The 21,033-nt window shown below is 36.8% G+C and overlaps 1 protein-coding gene and 1 long non-coding RNA gene across 4 annotated transcripts in view; both read right to left on the reverse strand.

Moving 5' to 3' along the window:
- The window catches only part of LOC109547966 (uncharacterized), a 94,091-nt gene extending 90,769 nt beyond the window's left edge, over positions 1–3,322 (reverse strand). Inside the window, exon 1 of one of the 2 annotated variants that reach the window (XR_012331564.1) lies at positions 3–3,322. This is a non-coding gene — a long non-coding RNA (uncharacterized lncRNA). The remainder of the gene's footprint in view (positions 1–2) is intronic. The other variant, XR_012331563.1, reaches the window with a different exon arrangement.
- A 1,553-nt stretch (positions 3,323–4,875) lies between these two features.
- The window catches only part of NRIP1 (nuclear receptor interacting protein 1), a 197,387-nt gene continuing 181,229 nt past the window's right edge, over positions 4,876–21,033 (reverse strand). Inside the window, exons 5-8 of one of the 2 annotated variants that reach the window (XR_012331561.1) lie at positions 13,412–13,482; positions 12,078–12,117; positions 8,902–8,994; positions 4,876–5,266 (exon numbers count right to left, since the gene is read on the reverse strand). The gene's annotated coding sequence lies outside the window, so the exon portion shown is untranslated. The remainder of the gene's footprint in view (positions 5,267–8,901; positions 8,995–12,077; positions 12,118–13,411; positions 13,483–21,033) is intronic. The other variant, XR_004526440.2, reaches the window with a different exon arrangement.

Consider the following 21,033-nt stretch of genomic DNA (forward strand, 5'->3'; position numbering starts at 1 on the left):
ACGTTGTTACAGAAGCCGAGAAGTCCCAAGATCTGCAGCTGGCAAGCTGGAGACCCAGAAGAACTGACGGTGTAGTTCGTGTAGTTCCATTCTGAAAGCTGAAAGGCTCAAGACCCAAGAAAAGATGATATTTTAGTTCAGGTGGAAGGCCAGAAAAGACTGATGTCCCAGCTCAAAGCAGTCAGGCAGAAGGAACTCCCTCCTACTAAGGGAGGGTTAGCTTTTTTATTCTATTCAGGTCTTCAACTGGTTGGATGAAGGCCACCCACATTAGGGTGGGCAATCTGCTTTACTCATTCTACCAATTCAAATCTTATCCTCATCCAGAAACACCCTCACAGACACATCCAAAATAACATTTGACCAAATATCTGGGCATCACATAGTCTAGTCAAGTTGACACATGAAATTAACGATCATCCCCATCAGATTTCCAGATTAAGTCCCAAAGCCACTCTAGTTCTGCTTCACTTTTTCATACTTATTTTATTGATGTAGAGAGTGATCCTTTGCTCTCAAAGACGGGAGTTCCCAGGGTGAATGCAACACACGTTTGTGTGTACAGCCTAAAATGGCAATGAATAACCAATACCTACTAACATAAGCAATGACTCCATTGAGTGACTCGTGGCATTTTGCAGAGTCTTAGTTTTATTTGATTTCTCAAAATCAGCCACCCAAATTTCTGTGAAACTACTGCTACTTCTGTAACCCACAAGTCTATAAGAACTGACCTTTTTTTCCCCCAAATTTGTGCCTCACTGGGTATGTCAGTCATTTGCTAGTAGTCCCACTTGAAAGCTTCGTGAAACAGTCACTCAGGTGCAATGCTCATATTCAATCTCGTCATGTGTCCAACCTGTTAAATTTGAAACCCAGAAGATAATCGCACACTTGTCACCCTGCTTTTGTTACTTCATTTCTATCATTATTGCTAGCACAGATAAACGCACTCAAAATTGGCATATAATAGAGAAGTTGAATAAGTATTAGAAACCCCTTTATACCTCTAGCACAGAAAACACACCTCTACAGTTGTACAACTTGACCCATAATTAAATGTCATGTAAGAGGCAAGATATATGTATTTCTAGTGAATAAGTGGACTTCTTGATTTATTTTACTTATGAAAGATGGACTAATGACATATGCTTCAGTGAGATGTTATCATGGATATAGCTGATAAAATATAACCCTGTGTGTTAGAGAAGGGATTTGAAAATACTTACTCAGCTCTGTCCAGGAGCTTAAATAATTTACCCCAAGTCTTTTCTATCACAAGCCTCCAGGTTATTCTACACCCTTGAGACCATATGGGAATCAGGAGGTGGAAGTCAACCACTGTCAGTTATAAATCTGAAAGGCATTAGATGGAGGAACACACGAGGAAAAATATCCTCTCCAGCATTGATATTACTTGTATCATCATTAACAACAACACAAGTTACAAGTGTCTTACTGGGAAAATGATGAGAACAGACTTTGAAAAGCCTAGCTAAATAGGAATGTGTCGCTATACATACATACTCCCTCTTTGTCTAAAAAGTCCACTTCACTAAAAAAAAGCTATATGAGGCACAGCAGGCCCAGTACCTAGGACCAGAATACTTTTTGAGGCCCATGAAAATGTCTTAATTCTTTAAAATCAGGAGAAAAATTAATTTCATGTCAAAGAAAATGTTTTAATGTATAATTATATCTTTAAATCAATGTAATCATAGAACATAATTTTTACTAATTGTGTTTAGGGATGATGGGGTCTATGAAGACAAAAGTGCTTAAAGTCCATAACAGTCGCAATGTGGTCTTACTCCCCAAAGCTATGTTTATCCTACGTAGCCCTGCCTTCCTGGCCGTAGCTGATTGAAACAGGGATGGATGCCTGACCTACATCAGGTCTATCAGATTCTGTCTCCTATGGGTTTGGAATTGAGATTTAAACTTAATATCAATAAGTATTTGTTAGTTTATGGGACCTGCACCTTTTGTAGCCTTTGGTACAGTCATGTGTGTGATACAGTGATCTGTCCACAAGAAAGAGAAAGGAATGAGAGATGATGTGGCCTGTGGGACAGAGAGAACGAGATGGGGAGATGCTGCCTGAGCTCCTGGTGTTCCCTAGTCTCTGTAGGCTGGGGCTGGTTGTCCAGACTTTCTTGGAATCTATGAGGTGTCCCAGTCTCCTTTCTTAAATTCTATTTTTTGGCTAAGCTGTTTGAAATTTTTTTTTGCTAATTTTAATCTAAGAGTACTGCATTACTGCATTAGTTTGCTAGGGCTGCTATAACAAAGTACCACAAACTGGGTGCTTAAATAACAGAAATTTATTATCTCACACTTCTGGGGACTATAAGTCTGAGATAATATTATCAGCAAGATTGGTTTCTTCTGAGGGCTTTGAGGGAAAGCTATGTTCCACAATCTCTCTTTGGCTTGGAAATGTCTATCTTCTCTCTGCATCTCTTCATATTGTCTTCCCTCAGTGTGTGTCTGTGTCCAAATTTCCTCTCCTTATAACAGTCATACTGGATTAGGGCCCACTCTAATAAGCTCATTTTAATTTGATTAACTCTGTTAAGACCCTATCTCCAAATAGGTCACATTCTGAGGTATTCAAGGTTAGGACTTCAACATATGAATTGGTGGGGGACACAATTTAACCTATTACAAGTATTAAAACAAGAGGGTAAATGTAGATTAAATTGTAGAGTGCCAGTGTATTATTGTCATTGATATTTTTGATACATTTCTTCCATTTTATTGAATTTGAATTTTTAAAAAGCACTTGAACACATAGAGGAAATATCTCTGTAGAAGCAGTCTAGGGGAAAGGATAATTGCACAGGGCAGAGGTGATGGCTAGAAGACATGAAAGTGGAGACAGCATCCAAAATGGTGTGGAATGGTTTTTTGGGAATGAATCTCATTTTCATGTTAAAAGCTGCCTGTGCAAAACCTTCATTCTAGTAACTTGGACTTTATAAACCATGTTTTGTTAAATAATTTTCATATATAGACAGAGCCTTCAGAGAATGTAACAGAAGTTCCTGAGTACATGTGTTAGCATTCCTGCAATTTCTGGACTATGGTAAATAGCACAGTATATCATGTAATGTACAGCAAGAAGCTGGGAATCTAAAGATAGCATTAAATTAATGAAGTGTTGTACAGACAAGGGACATTCTCATTATCTTTCATTATTATTCTTTTTTTAAAAAATTTTTAAAAAAATTCATTTTTGGCTGTGTTGGGTCTTCGTTGCTGCACATGGACTTTTTCTAGTTGCGGCAAGCGAGGGCTGCTCTTCGTTTGTGGTGTGCAGGTTTCTCACTGTGGTGGCTTCCCTTGTTGCACGTGGTCTTCAGTAGTTGTTACACACGGGCTCAGTAGTTGTGGCACACGAGCTTAGTTGCTCTGTGGCATGTGGGATTGTCCTGGACCAGGGCTCAAACCCGTGTCCCCTGCAGTGGCAGGCGGATTCTTAACCACTGCGCCACCAGAGAAGCCCTCAAAACTGTTTAATACATTAGATGAAAGGGAAATAAATAAATAAATAAATAAATGGCCCTTTATATGTTTCCTCCTCCTTCCCCTAAACTTGACTACCATAAACTTAATTTTGCCCATAATTTTCTTAGGTTTTAAATTTCTAAAACATGATACAGTATCTCATAATAGCAAAGAAAATGGACTGTAGAATCAGACCACCTGAGTTCAAAGCCTTCCTCTGCCTCTATAATGCAGTTGTAGGCAACCTATTTAATCTCTTTGTGTCTCAGTTTCCACCACTATAAAGTAAAAATAAAAAGAGAACCTTGGGCTTCCCTGGTGGCACAGTGGTTAGGAATCTGCCTGTCAATGCAGGGGACATGGATTCAAGCCCTGGTCCAGGAGGATCCCACATGCCACAGAGCAACTAAGCTCATGCGCCACAACTACTGAGCCTGTGCTCTAGAACCCGCGAGCCACAACTACTGAAGTCTGTGCACCTAGAGCCTGTGCTCCACAACAAGAGAAGCCACCACCATGAGAAGCCCGCTCACTGCAACGAAGAGTAGCCCCCGCTCACCGCAGCTAGAGAAAGCTGGCGTGCAGCAACGAAGACCCAACACAGCCAAAAATTAAAAAAAATAAAAAAATAATTAAAAAAAAGAGAACCTTATTCTTAGGGGTGTTAGGAAGATTAAATTAATTGCTAGAGATAAAGTGCTCGGTGTAGAGAGAGTGCCATCTAAGGCTTTGCTATTATTATTGTAGAGAATGAGCCCTGGCCTTCTTTTATGAAGTTTGCCTTTTATGACAGTCCTAAGGCAAATCTCAGCTGCTGACTGCCATTCTTAGGTAGGTTAAAAGCACAGACTTACCTTGAGGTGAGGTTGTCTGGGTTCAGATCCACCACTTACTTCCCTAGCACCACAGAGTATGTAACTTCACTTTCCCCATCCGTGAAATGGAGATAATGGTACCCACTGTACAACATTTGTTGTCATAATTGAATGAGTTAATTTATGTAATGCACTCAGTACATACCAAGTGTACACCTACCTTAGTTAACATCACCACTACTGGCTGAATTAACCAGGTGGCAATCCCTGACACTGAGCAGAGCCACCAATGACATAGCACTGACCCTGGTGAAGCTCATGGCCAGACCACAGCTGGACTCTACAGAGTTTTGTGAATTTTCGAATACTCTTTACTCTCTTGGAATTTATAGTCAAAGTCCTAATTTGAATAGCTTTGACCTATGTATAAACACAATTTAGTTTTCTTTTTTGGTTTGTTTCAAACAATTTTTTAAAAATATTACAAGAGCAGTGCTTGAGAAACATAACTCTTAAATTTGTCACTTTAATTGTAAGTTAAGGACAGACATAACCTCAACGTAAAATACCTATAAACCCCATGCCATGCAATTAAATATTTCTGGACCACTGCTCCCAAAGAATGGGGTGGGTGGGGGGCAATTATGTATGAAACATATATTGATATTTATACAGTATTTATAAGTACTTAAAATTTTTTGGCCTCCCTTTGGGGAAGGGAATCTAATTTTCTGATTAAGTAGTATAAGACAGGGCTTCCCTGGTGGCGCAGTGGTTGGGAGTCCACCTGCCAATGCAGGGGACGTGGGTTCGTGCCCCAGTCCGGGAGGATCCCACGTGCCGCGGAGCGGCTGGGCCTGTGAGCCATGGCCGCTGAGCCTGCGCGTCCGGAGCCTGTGTTCCGCAACTGGAGAGGCCACAGCAGTTGAGAGGCCGGCGTACTGCAAAAAAAAAAAAAAAAAAAAAAAAATTAGTATAAGACAATTAATTTCCCTAAGGTATAAAAATCAAAAGAATTTACAGGTATTTGATAACAATTTGATAATCACTCTTTTCAAAATGTCTGTATATGTGACACAGAGAAAACAACAATGAGATGTAAAATATGTAAAACAAAGCTCTTATTTTATCTGCATTTCAGAGCAAGAACATTGAATGCAGTATTACTTTGCTGATATTATAGCACAAGAAAGAAATTTAGTCACACCTCTGATAAAAGAGATCATCTTGGAATTCTATACTTGTATAATTGGGGAACTCTAATACATAGAAGTAAAAACATTTCCCACAGTGGTGCTAATTACTGTACAGTATCCATAACCTTTAGAGCACTGAGCTTAATTCAAACAGAAATAACAGATGGTGTTTCAGGAAAACAAGCGTTTATATTGCTTTTTTTCCCTTTTCATATGCAGCTATAAGAGAAAGGCATGTTGGAAGTTTATTGAGACCCAATTCTATTTTGTTTTCTATTCTGCATTCTATATATTTTATTCTAATAACAATGAAATTAAATTAATTTTAACTTAAGAAAGAATATTATACTCATCAAATATCATGTAGAAAACATATTTTATTTATCTTGGCAAAAGTGCCACTCATTTGATAAGATAAAAGAATAAGCTTTTCAAATGTATACTGTATTTCAGATCATGATTTATTATTTTGTGCTCTATATTTGCTTTTGGAAGTGGACCACTTTGGGAGAATTCAGATTAGAGTAAATGGAAATACTGGCTAGAACTTGAAACAAGTGACATCTTCTGACATCAATTTGTACCATTTTCTATAAACAAACAAAAAAAACAAAGCCTGGATAAATCTACAACAATAATTGGAAGACTTGCAGGCAGAAACGCCCAGAGAGGCTCTCTCAAGTGGACCACTTTGGAAGAATTCAGATTAGAGCAAATGGAAATACTGGCTAGAACTTGAAACAAGTGACATCTTCTGACATCAATTTGTACCGTTTTCTATAAACAAACAAAAAAACAAAGCCTGGATAAATCTACAACAATAATTGGAAGACTTGCAGGCAGAAACGTCCAGAGAGGCTCTCTCAAGGGGATGACAACATGATTTATAACAATCTTGTTAAACTTAAAATATATTCCTCCTGAGTGTAGTTTTGTGCATCTGTCTTTACATCTACTCTTTGACTTCCATTTTTATTTCTCTATTTCTATGAATATTCACTTATTCCAACCAAAAGAACTGGAAATAATTTATTAGCGACTGAATTAAACAGCCCACTCCCTAAAGTTTTTGAAAAAGACTGAAGTCAAATTTTATTGTGTAATATATGGAACCCAATATATAGCAGACCAAGGTAGGATGACCTACACTATGTGAGCATTATTTGTATTAGCTGCTACTGCTATGCTTACTATCCAGAGAGTTTCCCCATCCTCCCAATAAAACAGCTGGATTCATCTGAATCATCAATACCCTCAGGTATAAACTGTGTCAACTATTTGCCCTAATTTTGCTAGTATATAGCCAGTATTAGAGGAGATGTTCTAATCTGATTTACTTTAACATGGTCAATTTCAAAAAAAAAAAATAGAGCAGTGATAGTTATTCTTTACAGCCCAAACCCCACAACTGATGATACTTCTCTGAATTGATTTAGATTTGGTCCTGCTTGAAAATGACCTGTCTAGATTCCCCTTTGCCTTGTTATTCTAAGTCTCTGCTAAAACCAGCACATACGCTATGGTCTGGCCATCAGGACTGCATTATAAGTGAGTTGATATCTTTCATGGTCATTTGGACAGATTCTAAAGCAGTCTTGAGTTAAATAGTCTTTATTCTGTTAATGTCATGTTACACAGAAGTTCCAGACTGTAACATAAGACCTAATGCAAATACACCAAGATCTCACTTTAGCTGGGACCACCCTCCTTGATATTATTCTTAGAATCTCACAAATAACCTCAGGAATTGGTTCATTCCTCATATCAGAATATATGAGGCCAGAATTTGGCTCATGTGATTAGACTGAAGACAAAATTTTCACTAAACCATGAACTCTATTTGGCAGTGGAAATGACATTTTTTTCAAAATGAGTCCCATCATGAAAGCCATTGGTCCACTCACTCCACATCAGTATAAATCCTTGCTGAGTCTAGAGATTTATGTTTTCAGTTTGGCCTTCCTTTTCATTACTGGAGAGCTTTAATTTCTTTTCATTACTTAGGGTTCTCTCATTTTCTTTCCTCATTTTCAATGCTCTGCATATATTACACACCTGTATTTGTCTTTGATAATGGAAAATAAAACTCATCACTTTCAATGCTCACTCGACATATCTTCATTATCTTGGGAATATCTTCACCAAAATATATTAAAATGTCACTAGAGAAAAATGAATGCATATAGGACATATGAATATTGCTGGGCTAGATCTGTATCTCTATCTCATTAGTCAGCATGCAGCCTTTTGGCTGAATGCCTACATTTCAAGCCCAGCAAAAAACAAACATCGAATAGATTTGAGAACATCAGGCACGAATAGAAAGAGTCCTTTTTCTGTGTTATTGTTCTACCAGTTATTTATCAATTTACATCTTTTCCTTAGTCTTCTTTTTTTTTTTTTTTTTTTTTGCTTCAGAGTCAGGCAAATTCCATTTGTTTCTTTTTTCTACAAATATTTATTGTGTACCTTCTATGTGCCAGGAGCTGCTATAGACACTGGGAACAAAGAATGAATAAAACCAGTAAAGTCCCTGGTCTCATAAAGATTACATTTTAGTGGAAGATGAGAGTCAGCAAACAAATAAATACACAGATTGTTAAATAAGTGGTAAGGGCTAAGGAGAAAAATAATAAAATAAAAGACAGGGTGAAAGGTAGAATGTGCTCTGGGGACGGGGGGATGCTATTTTATGTAGGGATACTTGAGTAGAGACTTAAAGGAAAATAAAGAAGCAGGTCACATGAGTATCTGAGAAAAGAGTGTCCCTGGCAGAAAATGGAATGTGCAATAAAATCCTTCATAATATGAACTGATCAAGACTGGCTTGGAGATGTCAACTCCCAAGTAATGAACAGGTCAGAATTGTAAATTGTTTAAAATATCATACACTATTTTATTTTCTTAGATATTTTGCAAAATTCCTCCAAAGATATTGTTCAAGTAACCTTTACTCATAGTTTCTAAATTCTTACAAGTTTGTATTACAAAATTGATGACTCTAAACTTCCTCTCTTTAAGGTTGTTTTACATCTTTGAATCAATGGTGGGTGAGGTTTTATTGTACTGTGTAGTTGTTTGGTTACTTGCTAAGAAAATTTTCTGCAAGTTTCCAGACTGTGGGTGTATAGGGAGCACAAGCAGTATAACCAGATGTCCTCTTTCTCATTTAAGAGCTTAGATTTCAAGTGACACTTGCATATTTTTCATATAGACTGCTGCATTTCATAGTAGAATGAACGTTCTCTGCGACGAGATGCTGTGATCTTTGAAAATGAATGTAAATCCCTATCCTCACAGGCAGTCTCCAAAGGCAATCTGAAAAATGCATCTAGATGTTTGAACATAAACAGTGAAAGCAAGAGGAAAAGAGTCCTTACCAAATGGAGTAGAATACCAAATGAATGGAGTGCCAGCTCTTTTATTCTTGCAGAGGAACAAAATGTCTCCTTTTTATTCCTTTTCTTTAGTGTCTGTAAACATCAAATGATTTAATTAATACTTGGCACTTAGACAATAAATATTATACCCCTTTCTTCTTTGATCATAAGACCAGCAGGAAGATAAGCAAAAAAGTAAATATTTCTAGAGGTTCACAAATACCTGAATTCAAACTAATAGCGGGTGCAAATGAGAGATAACACTTTCATCACTGGATTTAAGCTGCTTTTAAACCTGATAAAGTCTCAACCTCAACATTGATTTTTCTCTAAAATAAATAACTTATCTGGAGGAAGAACAGATGAGTTTACATCCTGCAGAAATAACTTAGGATGCTGATTCTCTAAGGTTTGTTGTAAGACGAAGAAATATTGACCAAGAACAACAAGAAAATTCCCATCCAAAATAATGTGAGCAGTTTAAAACTTTATTTTTGTATTTTGCCTTTATTCTCAGTACTTCCTGTAAAGAGCTTAGTAATCACTCTTTGTCATTTATCTTCTCAATATTTACATGTATAAAATAGTGAAGGGAAAATAATCATTTCTAATGACTAAAACAAAGAGGGTTTAGATAAAATTTTAAGGACCTAAGTGGATTATTGGAGCAATTAGACAGATAATCCCTGCAAAAATTCACAAATGTGGTTGAGGTAAACATTGTTTTGTTAGACTTTGAGCCTATAGATTTCAGATAATCACCTTGATTTTCTCTTTACTCTTCATGAAGACACACAGGCTAAGTAATTTGTGTAACATATATTATCTATATGCTGCTTTCAGTGCCATCATCTGTTTAATCAACATTTATGGTTAGTTGACTTTCCTTAATTAAAAAAGGAAGATTAACTTAGCCATTAATTTGCAATCTAAAAGTATAAGCTTCCACCTTGCCAAACAAATAACTAGCACTGGCAAATGACTGTGTGATTCCACTTGACTGATTTTTAGTGACAACATGGCGTAGTGACCTTAAGAGGGATAACATGGTACAAATGTAGTGTAAATATATATCAGATAATGTTAAGTGAAAAAAATAGACCACACTATTACATCTCCACTATAATTAAGACTGTTAAAAGTAAGACAAGAAATGAACGGAAACAGGGAGAAAACATAATGGGTTAGTTCATTGCCATCATCAAAAATTTGGGTTCAACTAGATTTAGATTCAACTGAAATTTAGTGAATCCCTACTATGTATCAAACACTATGCCAAGTTCTTTCATTCTCCTTTATCTCATTATCTTTCATCAATCTTGTAGGAATGGTTTATTATTATACTCATTTTACCTAAGAAAAAAAATAAATTTCAAAGAAAAGACTAGATTATATAACTTTGTGAGAGACCAGAGTAAGCCAGGGTCCCTGATGTCTTTCATGTATTTCTTACAACACATAGTGGCTTAAAAATAAATAAATATAACTCGAAAGCCTAATCAGTTCAACTATCCAGTGGTTTAAAAAATACACAATATATGCTATATGTAATACACTAGGCCTCACTGTCATTAGGTATGAGGCTTTCAGGAATTACATCTTGCATTACAGAGTAGGACAGTCACGGAAGTCCACGTGGATAAAGCTGCAATGGACTGTGGAAAGAGATCCAGAATATACCTCTGTGAAGAACCTTTATTCTGAACTCCTCTTATCTGTCTAAAGGCAGAGACTTCCCAAAGAATTCAGCTATCATAAATCCCTTTTCCAGGGGATTTTTGTGGCCATGAAGAAGGTGAGAAAAGACCACTTGCACCTGCATAAACAAACATTATCACAAACTTTCTTATCTCCTGTTTTTTCCTCTAAGAACCCATTTATTTTTTCTAAAGAAACCCATCTTTTTCTGAGAATCCTTTTCTCACCCCTGCCTTTCTACTTTTAAGTTAGATATATAAGCCCCTAATCTTAGCTGTTTAATGAGCCACTTCATTTGTGTACTCCCATGTCCAAGCAAACTTTTTTTTTTCTCTTGCTAATCTGTCTTTTTTGTCGGCTTAATTTGCAGTACCCCAGTCCCTTAATTTAAGTGGGTAGAGGAAAAAGTTTTCCTCCCCAAGAGTTTGGTGATGAGAATAGGATGGTTGGAACTCATCAATCACTCTGGAGGCTGCCATATTGAGATATTTTACTATAAAGAAGCATATGCCTCTATACATTATGAAACTGTGTATTCATAAACTTGCCAGTATACTAAAGAATGCTGGTTTGTAGCAGACAGTTCACATTGCCTGCATGTTCTTTTTCTCTGGAAATTGAGGTCACTAAGTGTTAAGAGTTGTAAACAGGACCTCCCTGGTGTTGCAGTGGTTAAGAATCTGCCTGCCAATGCAGGGGACATGGGTTCGATCCCTGGTCCAGGAAGATCCTACATGCCATGGAGCAACTAAGTCCGTGCCCCTAAACTACTGAGCCTGCACTCTAGAGCCCGAGAGCCACAACTACTGAGCCTGTATGGAGCCTGTTCTCTAGAGCCCGCAAGCCACAACTACTGAGCCCACATGCTGCAACTACTGAAGCCCACACACCTGGAACCCATGCTCCACAAAAAGAGAAGCCACCACAACGAGAAGCCCAGGCACCTCAACGAAGAGTAGCTCCTGCTCACCACAACTAGAGAAAGTCTGTGCGCAGCAACGAAGACCCAATGCAACCCCCCAAAAAAAGAATTGTAAACAGTATGTGTGGATAGAACTAAGACTAATAAGATTGAAGAAAAAAATCCTATGCAAAGTATTTAAAGAATGTAGAATGTTTTTATTTAGGAAAAAAAGGAGAGTAATCTTGCCCTGAAGTAATTTTTTAGAGGTTTTCAACACATTGTTCCAAAACAAGAAAGAGGAAAATAAAGGACAAAATCCTGATGGAAATAAAAAGTTATAAAGAGTTGGTAGAAAAGAAACAGGAGAAAGAAGAGAGCAAGAGAGAATAGCTTATGTGGTTAAACTGGCTAAGATTGAATGGATTTGTTACAAGGAGATTTTTATCAATAACCACTGTAAAACTAAAATGACAAAGTTTTCTTGGATTACTTGTCTGCTCTTAATAACAGATTATAAAAGGTTTTTCTTTACCTTTTGAGTCTTTCACCTAGGAACAAAGATTCTGTGTCTTACCAGAATAATTTCTTGTGCTTTATGTTGTCTTTATCGTGTCCTGAAAATGAACAGAACCAAAACTAAGTTCTCTAAATGTTAAAAGAGCTAATTTGTGTATTTGTTTTAATAATCATATAACCTCCTATATTTACTTAAAAAAATATTTTTTATTGGGTAAAAGTCACATAATATAAAACATACTATTTTAACCATATTTAACCATACAGTTCGGTGGCACTAAGTACATTCACATTATTGTGCAACTCTCACCATCATCCATCTCCTGAATTTTTCACCTTCCTAAACTGAACCTCTGTCCCCTTTAAACACTAACTTCCCATTCCCCCTATATTTACTTTTTAAATCTTTTATTATCACTTTGGTTGAATAGTATTGTTTCATATTGATCTGTGATCCTGTTTAATCAAGTGTTCAAACCTTTTGACATTTTTGATAACTTCTCCAAATCAAATTCTAAATAAAGTCTTATTGACCTTGAACTGACCTTGAGATTTCCCAGAGGATCCCTGGAAATTTTCAAAGAATTTCTTTTCTTACCTTGTAAAAAGAGAGATGTCACACTAATTAGGTTTATTTGATAAGCTAAATTGCATGGGAAGCATTGTCAAATAAGTAGAGATACTTACATTTCTAGTTATATTTGTATGTGTATATGTTATAAATGTAAGTATGTCAGAAATTATATAAAGTTTTTTAGAAATTTGACAATGTCCTTACTATCCATAATATGTCTTGTTATAATTTTATCAGTCGTAATTCCAGTTATTTTTAAAAGTCGTATGTGACAAAGTCATCTAAATTTCCTTTTCAATTGCCTTATAATAAACTCTCATCAGATCTTTAACCACAGTCATTTAAGCCTTTAGTGATTCACACATAGTTACTGTTTTACTCTGATTCTTTTCTGAAAGTTCTTACAATCAGCTACTGGCCAAAGTGCTTCATCTTCATCAAAAAGGACTGTCTCAGAGACTCATGAAAAGGACTATGACAGGTATTCTGAAGTATAAGCTTCTAATGGCATTGCTTAAATAACTTTAAGATCATATACTGGAATGAATAAGGATTTCCACAATGAATGGAAAAGCTAATGAGTTCACAAAACCACTAACCCAAGATCAAACAGAATAAGAATTAATTATGTGGAGCTGAAAGAACTAATGAAGAAGGCTTATGGTTTCTTTTTTGACTTTTTCTCAGAGTGTTACTGGTTTTTTAATGTTCTGTTTTCTTGATATAAAGAACCTCTTTCTTTTAAGCTATCTATACACAATAATTGAATAGATGGTACCTTGTAAGTAAAAATGAAGCATTTATCTTTTTCTTGTTACCTGATCCCTCCAGAATGCAGAAACTCTGGCAATATAGTTATTTGTGTAAGTTCAATAAGAATATTTTCTCCCTGTAACAGGACATAATTGAAAACATTAGTTTTACTAAAGCTTTCACTGGAATGTCATATTTGAGAATGATGTGCATAGCATCAGTTATAACCATACAGTTTTAAGAAACTAGGTTGACTTTATTTTTGTTTTTATTATTATTTTTTTGTGTGGTACGCAGGCCTCTCACTGTTGCGGCCTCTCCCGTAGCGGAGCACAGGCTCCGGAGGCGCAGGCCCAGCGGCCATGGCTCATGGGCCCAGCTGCTCCACGGCATGTGGGATCCTCCCGGACCGGGGCATGAACCCGTGTCGCCTGCATCGGCAGGCAGACTCTCAACCACTGTGCCACCAGGGAAGCCCCTAGGTTGACTTTATAAAGCCAATGCTTACAAAGCCCTCCTTAAAAAAACTGGTGCTGTATCTGATTTATAGGATTCCAAGCCTTACAAATAAGTAAGGATAGTAACTTCCTGACCAGCTCAGGAATTGTAGAATATTTGGGGAACCTTAAGAAGAGACAAATTCACCCAAATCTACAGATACTGCAAATAAAATCTGATGGCGAGTTCTTGGCTTGACTTCCCGAATTCAAGAGGCTTTAAAAAGTTCCAGCATGGGCTTTCCTGGTGGCGCAGTGATTGAGAGTCCGCCTGCTGATGCAGGGGACACGGGTTTGTGACCCGGTCTGGGAAGATCCCACATGCCGGGGAGCGGCTGGGCCCGTGGGCCCGTGGGCCATGGACGCTGAGCCTGCACGTCCGGAGCCTGTGCTCCGCAACGCGAGAGGCCACAATAGTGAGAGGCCCACGTACCGAAAAAAAAAAAAAAAAAAAAAAGTTCCAGCAAAGCAAACTTCAAAAGGTCTATATAGTCAATTTCCATCCTTGCCACATTTATGTAAATGACCAGGCCAAATTTAATGAAACTAGACTTATTTTGTAAGCAAGAGTAATTTTACTTTGCCTATTTTTGATCAAAATTGGGGTGACCATAGAGAAAAAAATTATATTTTATTGAAAATCTGTAATGCATCCTTGTGGGTTATCAGATTCTAGTCCTATTCATTGTCTTTGAGCTGTTCTTGCCTCTTTCTAAACTGGATCCTACAATCTTGTTGGCAATTAATCTTTCTAGTTTTACTCCTACCCTCCTCACTTGGCATCGCTGAGGACGAAAACTGCCCTTTTCCCAAAGAGCTGCAAGCTGAAGCTAGATGAATTAGCACAAAAAATTCATCACCATAACTGTGGATCACTCAAAAATTTTACTAGAAACCTGCATCTTCCATACTCTGCTCCAGGAAATAACCATGACTGTGACACTGTCACTACCATCCTTACTATCCCATCTAAAGACACTTTGAATGGAACAACAAACAAAACAAAACCCCCGGGTTTGTAGTCTATTCTGGTCATTATTCTTTATTTTTCTTTTGTTTCCATAGAAATATCCCCCATTAAGTGCCTAATTGCTTACACCATATAAAGGTCTAACTTTGGTGGGTGCCCCACCCCTACTTGTACCACTGCCTCCTGAAATAAGATACAACTGTATAATTTTACTGACCTATTCCCAGGACTAGAATGCTGATTCAATGAGATATGGGGCAATCAGACAACTCAGCTTATTTATGAAACTTATGGGAAGTTTCAGACAGGGAAATTAAACACATAAAGCACAAAATTATAACAATGTGTATGATTTTTTTTTTCTGAACTTCCTTTATCTGTCTAAAGAGATTTCTCCCCAAAGAATTCAACTATCATAAATACCTTCTCTGGGGGTGGTGGTGGGGAATTTTATGGCTATGAAGAAGACAGAAAAAGACCACTCACACAGGCATAAACAAACATCACAAACTTTCTTATCTCCCATTTGTTTTCCTAAGAACCCATTTATCTTTCCTAAAGAAACCCAGTTGTCAGTCCCGTAGAAGGTTTTCCTCCTTCTTGCTTTCCCCTTTTAAATTAGAAATATAAGCCATTTACCTAAGTGAATAGAGGATAAGACCACCTCAACCCCTGCCACAGTGATTAAAGATTTAGTTCAGCAAAAAGAATGGGCTCAGAAGATTTAAAGGTAGTAAATAAATGACAATGCCCACTGAAAGGGGACAAAGGGACAAAAGAAGAGAAGAGAAATGTAGAAAAGCTGAAAAGTCAATAGAAACAAAACACTCTTTGGTTGATATTAAAACAAGCCTATAAACTAACCATTACATAAATAAATATGGCAAAGTAGGGCTCAGTAAACTAAAATCAATTCTTTATCTTACATAGACCATTGGAAAGTAAACATTGGACTGAGAAGATTTATGTTAGCCCAAACAGTATTTAGAAAATAGGATTCTCATCTATTAAATACATTTAAGTAATTTGTATTTAATTCCTTTCAAAAGAGTGGAATGAAAACATTCGTAAATGCTCCTTATTGTTCTGACATGATCAGAATGAAATTCCACATGCAAACTAGAACTTTCTAATTTCATGCTCAAACTAAATCTCAGATGAAGAGGACCATGACCTCTTGGAAAGAATTATAAACCTGGAATAAGAAACCTTGGTCCTCATCTTCACAGTACACATCTATATTTTGTCTATATTTTCTAAGGCTCTTTGCCACTATGAATGGCTTTCTAGAACCAGCTCGATGAAGCTGACATGTTAGACATCCAAAGCTAATAAGTCAAAATGCCTAAAGAAAAGGCAATTATTTTGACCTAGAGGCCACAAAATATGGGCATTCCATACAATCCTCCCCCACTACCACATCTCCACGTACACAAATCACACTAGGTATGTCATTTCCTAAGGTTGGAAAACAGGTCAACTTATCCTCAGGCCAAGAACTATAGCTGGATGGTGTAATCTGAAAAACTTCCTAAGTATTTTCCTCCAAAAGTTTATCCCCACACTTGCTTTACAGCCTCACTGTTAAACCTCTCTTTGGGATCAAAGATCTCTCTTCAGATTAAATGACGGTGTAAAGGTGAAAACAACTGTCCCAGTGCTAGTCACATAGCACATCCTCAATTAAATGCTTACTGAAAAAAAATGAGCTATACCTCCGAATAAATGCCTTAAACAGTTACAGACAGAGTCACCATTTTATGGCCACTTCATAACCAATATTGACTGTACAATTCTCTTCTCCTCTTCTTTAGGCGTGTGGAGAAGTGCAAGCTCTGTCACCATTCTTTCTACTTATCCTGCTCCATTGCCTCATAACACTTGCTCCATCGATAATCCTGTATTTATCTTGTATTTTCAATCACTTGTTTTACACTGGCTTTTTCTCTCAGGCCATAATTATGGTCAAGTCTCTCACATACTAAAATGATCCACATTTGGCCCTGTCTGATCTTTTAATGAGTAGCCTATCTTCATCCTTCAGGTCAAAGTGTTCTTTAAGGAAGTCTGTATGCAGAATCCTCTTTCTCTGATCAAGTCTCTATTCAAACATTTTAATCTAGCTTCTCCCTTACAACTAAAATGTGGCAAAAATGGCTACCACAAACTTCTTAGTTGCTAATTACAGGAGCTTCTGTTCAAAAGCCACATTATTTTATTTCTTTTCAAAAATTTTTTTAATGACACCCACCTTCCTGAAATCCACTTAGCTTCAATCACACACAATACTCCCGGTTTTCTTTTCTTTCTGATCTTTCTTTTCCAATTGGCTTTTCTGGCTTTGTTTTCTCCTTTCACCCCTCAAATATTGATGTTACTCATGGTTCTTTGCTCGACTCTACCTTCTGTTCTCAGTCTTCACACTTTCCTTGGTGACCTCAACCATCTTTAGTTTCAATTTCACCTATGTTCCCAAACATCACTCTCCAACACTAGCTACTCTCCTGGTTTCCTGTAAAATATTTATAACTGCTTCTCGACAGGACTTTCATAGAAACTTCAAACTCAACCTGTTCAGTGTGGACAATTTATCCAAATATTCTCATCTGCCAGGAATTTAAATTATGTCCATTACCAAACAACTCTCAAGATTTGTCCATTCTAAGTCATAAATACGTCTTGAATATGTCTCTTCCCCTCACTCTCCACCATTCTCCCTTACTCTTGTCTTGGGCAATTATGATGCCCTAAAATTCATTTTTTTGGGCTTCTCAATTCATTCTCCTCCCTATGCCTGTCTGTCACCCACAAGAAAAAATCCAAAATCCTTAGCTTAGCAAACTCATTCAGACTTCTTCTAGTCTCCTGCCATTGCCCCACCATTCATGTATTCATTCAGTCAAGAAATGTTTATTATAATTACTTAATATTTATTCTTTTAAATATAACAATGAATAAGGCATAGTCCATGAACCTGTAAAATTTACAACCAAGTAGAGAGGAAAGACAAATAAATATTTTTAAAGTGATAGAAACTATGTCTTTGGGGTATATATTCAATACAGAAGTAGCATGAGAGAAAGAGTACGTAATTTTTCTGAGTGATATATATTAGGAAAAGATTCATAGGCAAAATTATGCTATACCTGAATCTTGAAAGAGCAAACTGGGGAAGGAGGGAGAGTTTAAGAAAGCCCTGTGCTCTAGAGAAACCAAATTACTTGAAGTTTCCTGTATTATCCCTGGGCTTTCATACATGTAACTATACATACTGCTCCAATGTCTTCTCTCTTGGACACCTAATACAATTTTTCTGAGCCATCTAAAATGTCACTTATCATGTGAACCCTTTTATGACCCTTCCATAGACTAAATCCTTTTCTTCTCCCTGATCCATAGCTTGCCCATGCCTCTAACTGCATTGTGGTTGTTTGTTCCCTCTTTAGTTATTCGTAGCTAGGAATTACGTGGTTTTCATCTCTGCATCTTGATTTCTGGTAGATAACAATCACAGTTTCTATTATTATCTGTTGAATGCCCATAATTTACAGTGTCTGATGTACATAATCTCTAATTTTCACAAAAACCCTTAAGTGTAGACATTATTATTATGTTTATAAGTGACAAAACTAAGGGTCAGAGAGGCCATATTTGCCCAACTGGATACAGTTGGTAAGTAGTTAAGCTGATATTAAAACTTAGATGTCAATCTGTCTCCAAAGCCTATATCCTTATAAATGAACTACAGTATAATCCTAGTGGGTCCTGAAGAAATGTTGAAGGAATAAATGAATTAATAAATGAATCATTGAATTTATGATTTTCTGGAGTTGAAATGATAAAAAATTAGGGCAAGCCCCATACTCATTAGCTCCCTTTCTTATATGAGTCACTGTCTGAACCCACAAAATTTCATTTGCAGTCTTGCTGCATGTATCCTAATCATCTGTCCTGATCTGCTTGTATCTTGAATACAACTACCCCATTAAAAAAATTGGGGTTTTTCATGAGCACTTCCACATCATAAAATTCCACCTGAAAGTAATTACATAATGGCGGCTAAGCACAAGATATTATCTGCAGATTAAAAAGTCTTTTTGTCCACATAGGAAAACAACCTAATAAATAAAATGTGGTTACTGCTATAATTAAATAAGTTTTCGAAATATATTCTCACTCTTCTCAGATAATTTACATATCTGTTATAATTCCTTCAGATGCAGTTATACAATAAGTAATGTGTAATATAAAAATACGCAAATAGGAATAAAGTTTGTTTTGGTGTTATTTGGTGTTTACCTTGTCTGGAAAACCTAGAAATCAAAAATTTGAGAATGATACATAATTATCATTTTGTTTTATGCATTTTGTACATATCTTTCATAAGCAAGTTCTGTACTTTGTAACCTCATAAAGAAAAATTGAGACTATCTGAACCCACTAAATAGCTACTTTAAGCATACTCATACCCCATTAATGCAAAATGAGGTTCTAGTGGCTTCTGTATTACTCAGTATACACTAAGCTATGCTGTAGTAACACATAAACCTCTAAATCCAAGGATATGGTAGGTTACATGTCTCCAATTATGTCCATATCCTAATCCCCAAAACCTGTGAATGTTGCCTTACATGCAAAAGGGATTCTGCAGATTAAGTTAAAAATTTTAGATGTGGAAATTACACAGGATTATCTGGATGGATCCAATGTATTCACAAGTATCCTTACAACAAATGAAGGCAGGAGGCTCGGAGTCAAAGAAGGAAACGTGAAGATGGAAGCAGAGAAAAGACAGAGAGAGGAAAAAAAGAGAGAGAAAGACAGAGACAGATTTGAAGATGCTATGTTGATAGATTTGAGGATGAAGGAAGGGACCACAAGGCAAGGAGTGTAGGTGCCCGCTAGAATCTCGAAAAGGCAAGGACACAGATTCTCCCCAAAAGCCTCTGGTAGGAATGCAGCCTCAACAAAACTCTGATTTTAGGACTTCTGACTTCCAGCCATGTAAGGTAATAAATTTGCGTTACTTTAAGACACTTAGTTTAAAGTAATTTGTTACAGCAGCAACAGGAAAGTAAGACAAAGGGTCTTAACGTTTTAAAAAGTTGTCACTTTAGGCATGATACATGTCCATCACTGGACAGTGCAGGGACTTTCTTTTATGTATTATAGTTAGTCAAGGACCCACGTTGACAGAGACTCCACCAATTGAAAATCATCAGTTGCCCCAGCAAGGGGGAAGAGAGTGTGTGGTGATTTCAGACCCATTCTTCTATATTTTGGTCTACAAAGTAACACATGGCGCTTCTGTTTACAATCCTTTGGCCAGGAAAATCATATGATCCTGCCTAACTGAAAAGTTGCTGGGAAGTATAACCTTCCATGAGCCTGGAGGGAAAAACTGGACATTGGTGGGCACTAGTAAGATCTGCCTCCACCATACCTGATGGAGTTGATGAAATCCTTGGTCAAGATAGGTGAAAAGAAATCTTTCTGACCTGGCCTGGTCTAGATTCTACTCTTTCATAGATCAGAGTCTGCTCTTCTGTGCCAGTTTGTGTTGGGATGACCAGCTCCTTGTATTGTCAGAACCTATATTGTTAATTACAGAGAATTCTCAATTATCTGAAATCATTCATATCTAGATGTCATGTAAAAAATCTTTATTAACTCTCTCTGTAACTCTAGCTATTGCAAAGCTATGCACAATTGAGAATCTGAGAAGTTTATTTCTCCGTATTGTGTGAAATACCAGCTGCAAGTGCAAATCATGCTGGGTTTGGCATCTCCTTATTTTTCAGTCAGTGTTGTTTTCTGTATCTTTATTTGACCCACATTGGAGCAGACCAAAAAATTATAACCCACTCTTTCTTTTTGTAGAAGAGAACAGCTCACAGGTAGACTGAATTCTGAAAACAGAATCCCAATGTACTATTGGACACCCCAAATTTTCACTAATGCTGCTAGAGTAGTCTAGAACTCTATGCTTAACCACTTCATGTAAATTTCATGTATATTACAATGTTCTCACTAGGTTGTGATGTTAAATATATGTGATTAAATGTTATAGATAAGAAAAACCAAGTTTTATATATATATATATATATATATATATATATACATATAGAGAGAAATTATATATATACACATATATATATGAAAGGGAGACAACAGTAAAACAATAACAGCTGGACCACTCTAGCTATGATAGGTATTCTTC

The sequence above is a fragment of the Tursiops truncatus genome, chromosome 4, assembly GCF_011762595.2.
Source record: "Tursiops truncatus isolate mTurTru1 chromosome 4, mTurTru1.mat.Y, whole genome shotgun sequence".
In the NCBI taxonomy this organism is placed as follows: domain Eukaryota; kingdom Metazoa; phylum Chordata; class Mammalia; order Artiodactyla; family Delphinidae; genus Tursiops; species Tursiops truncatus.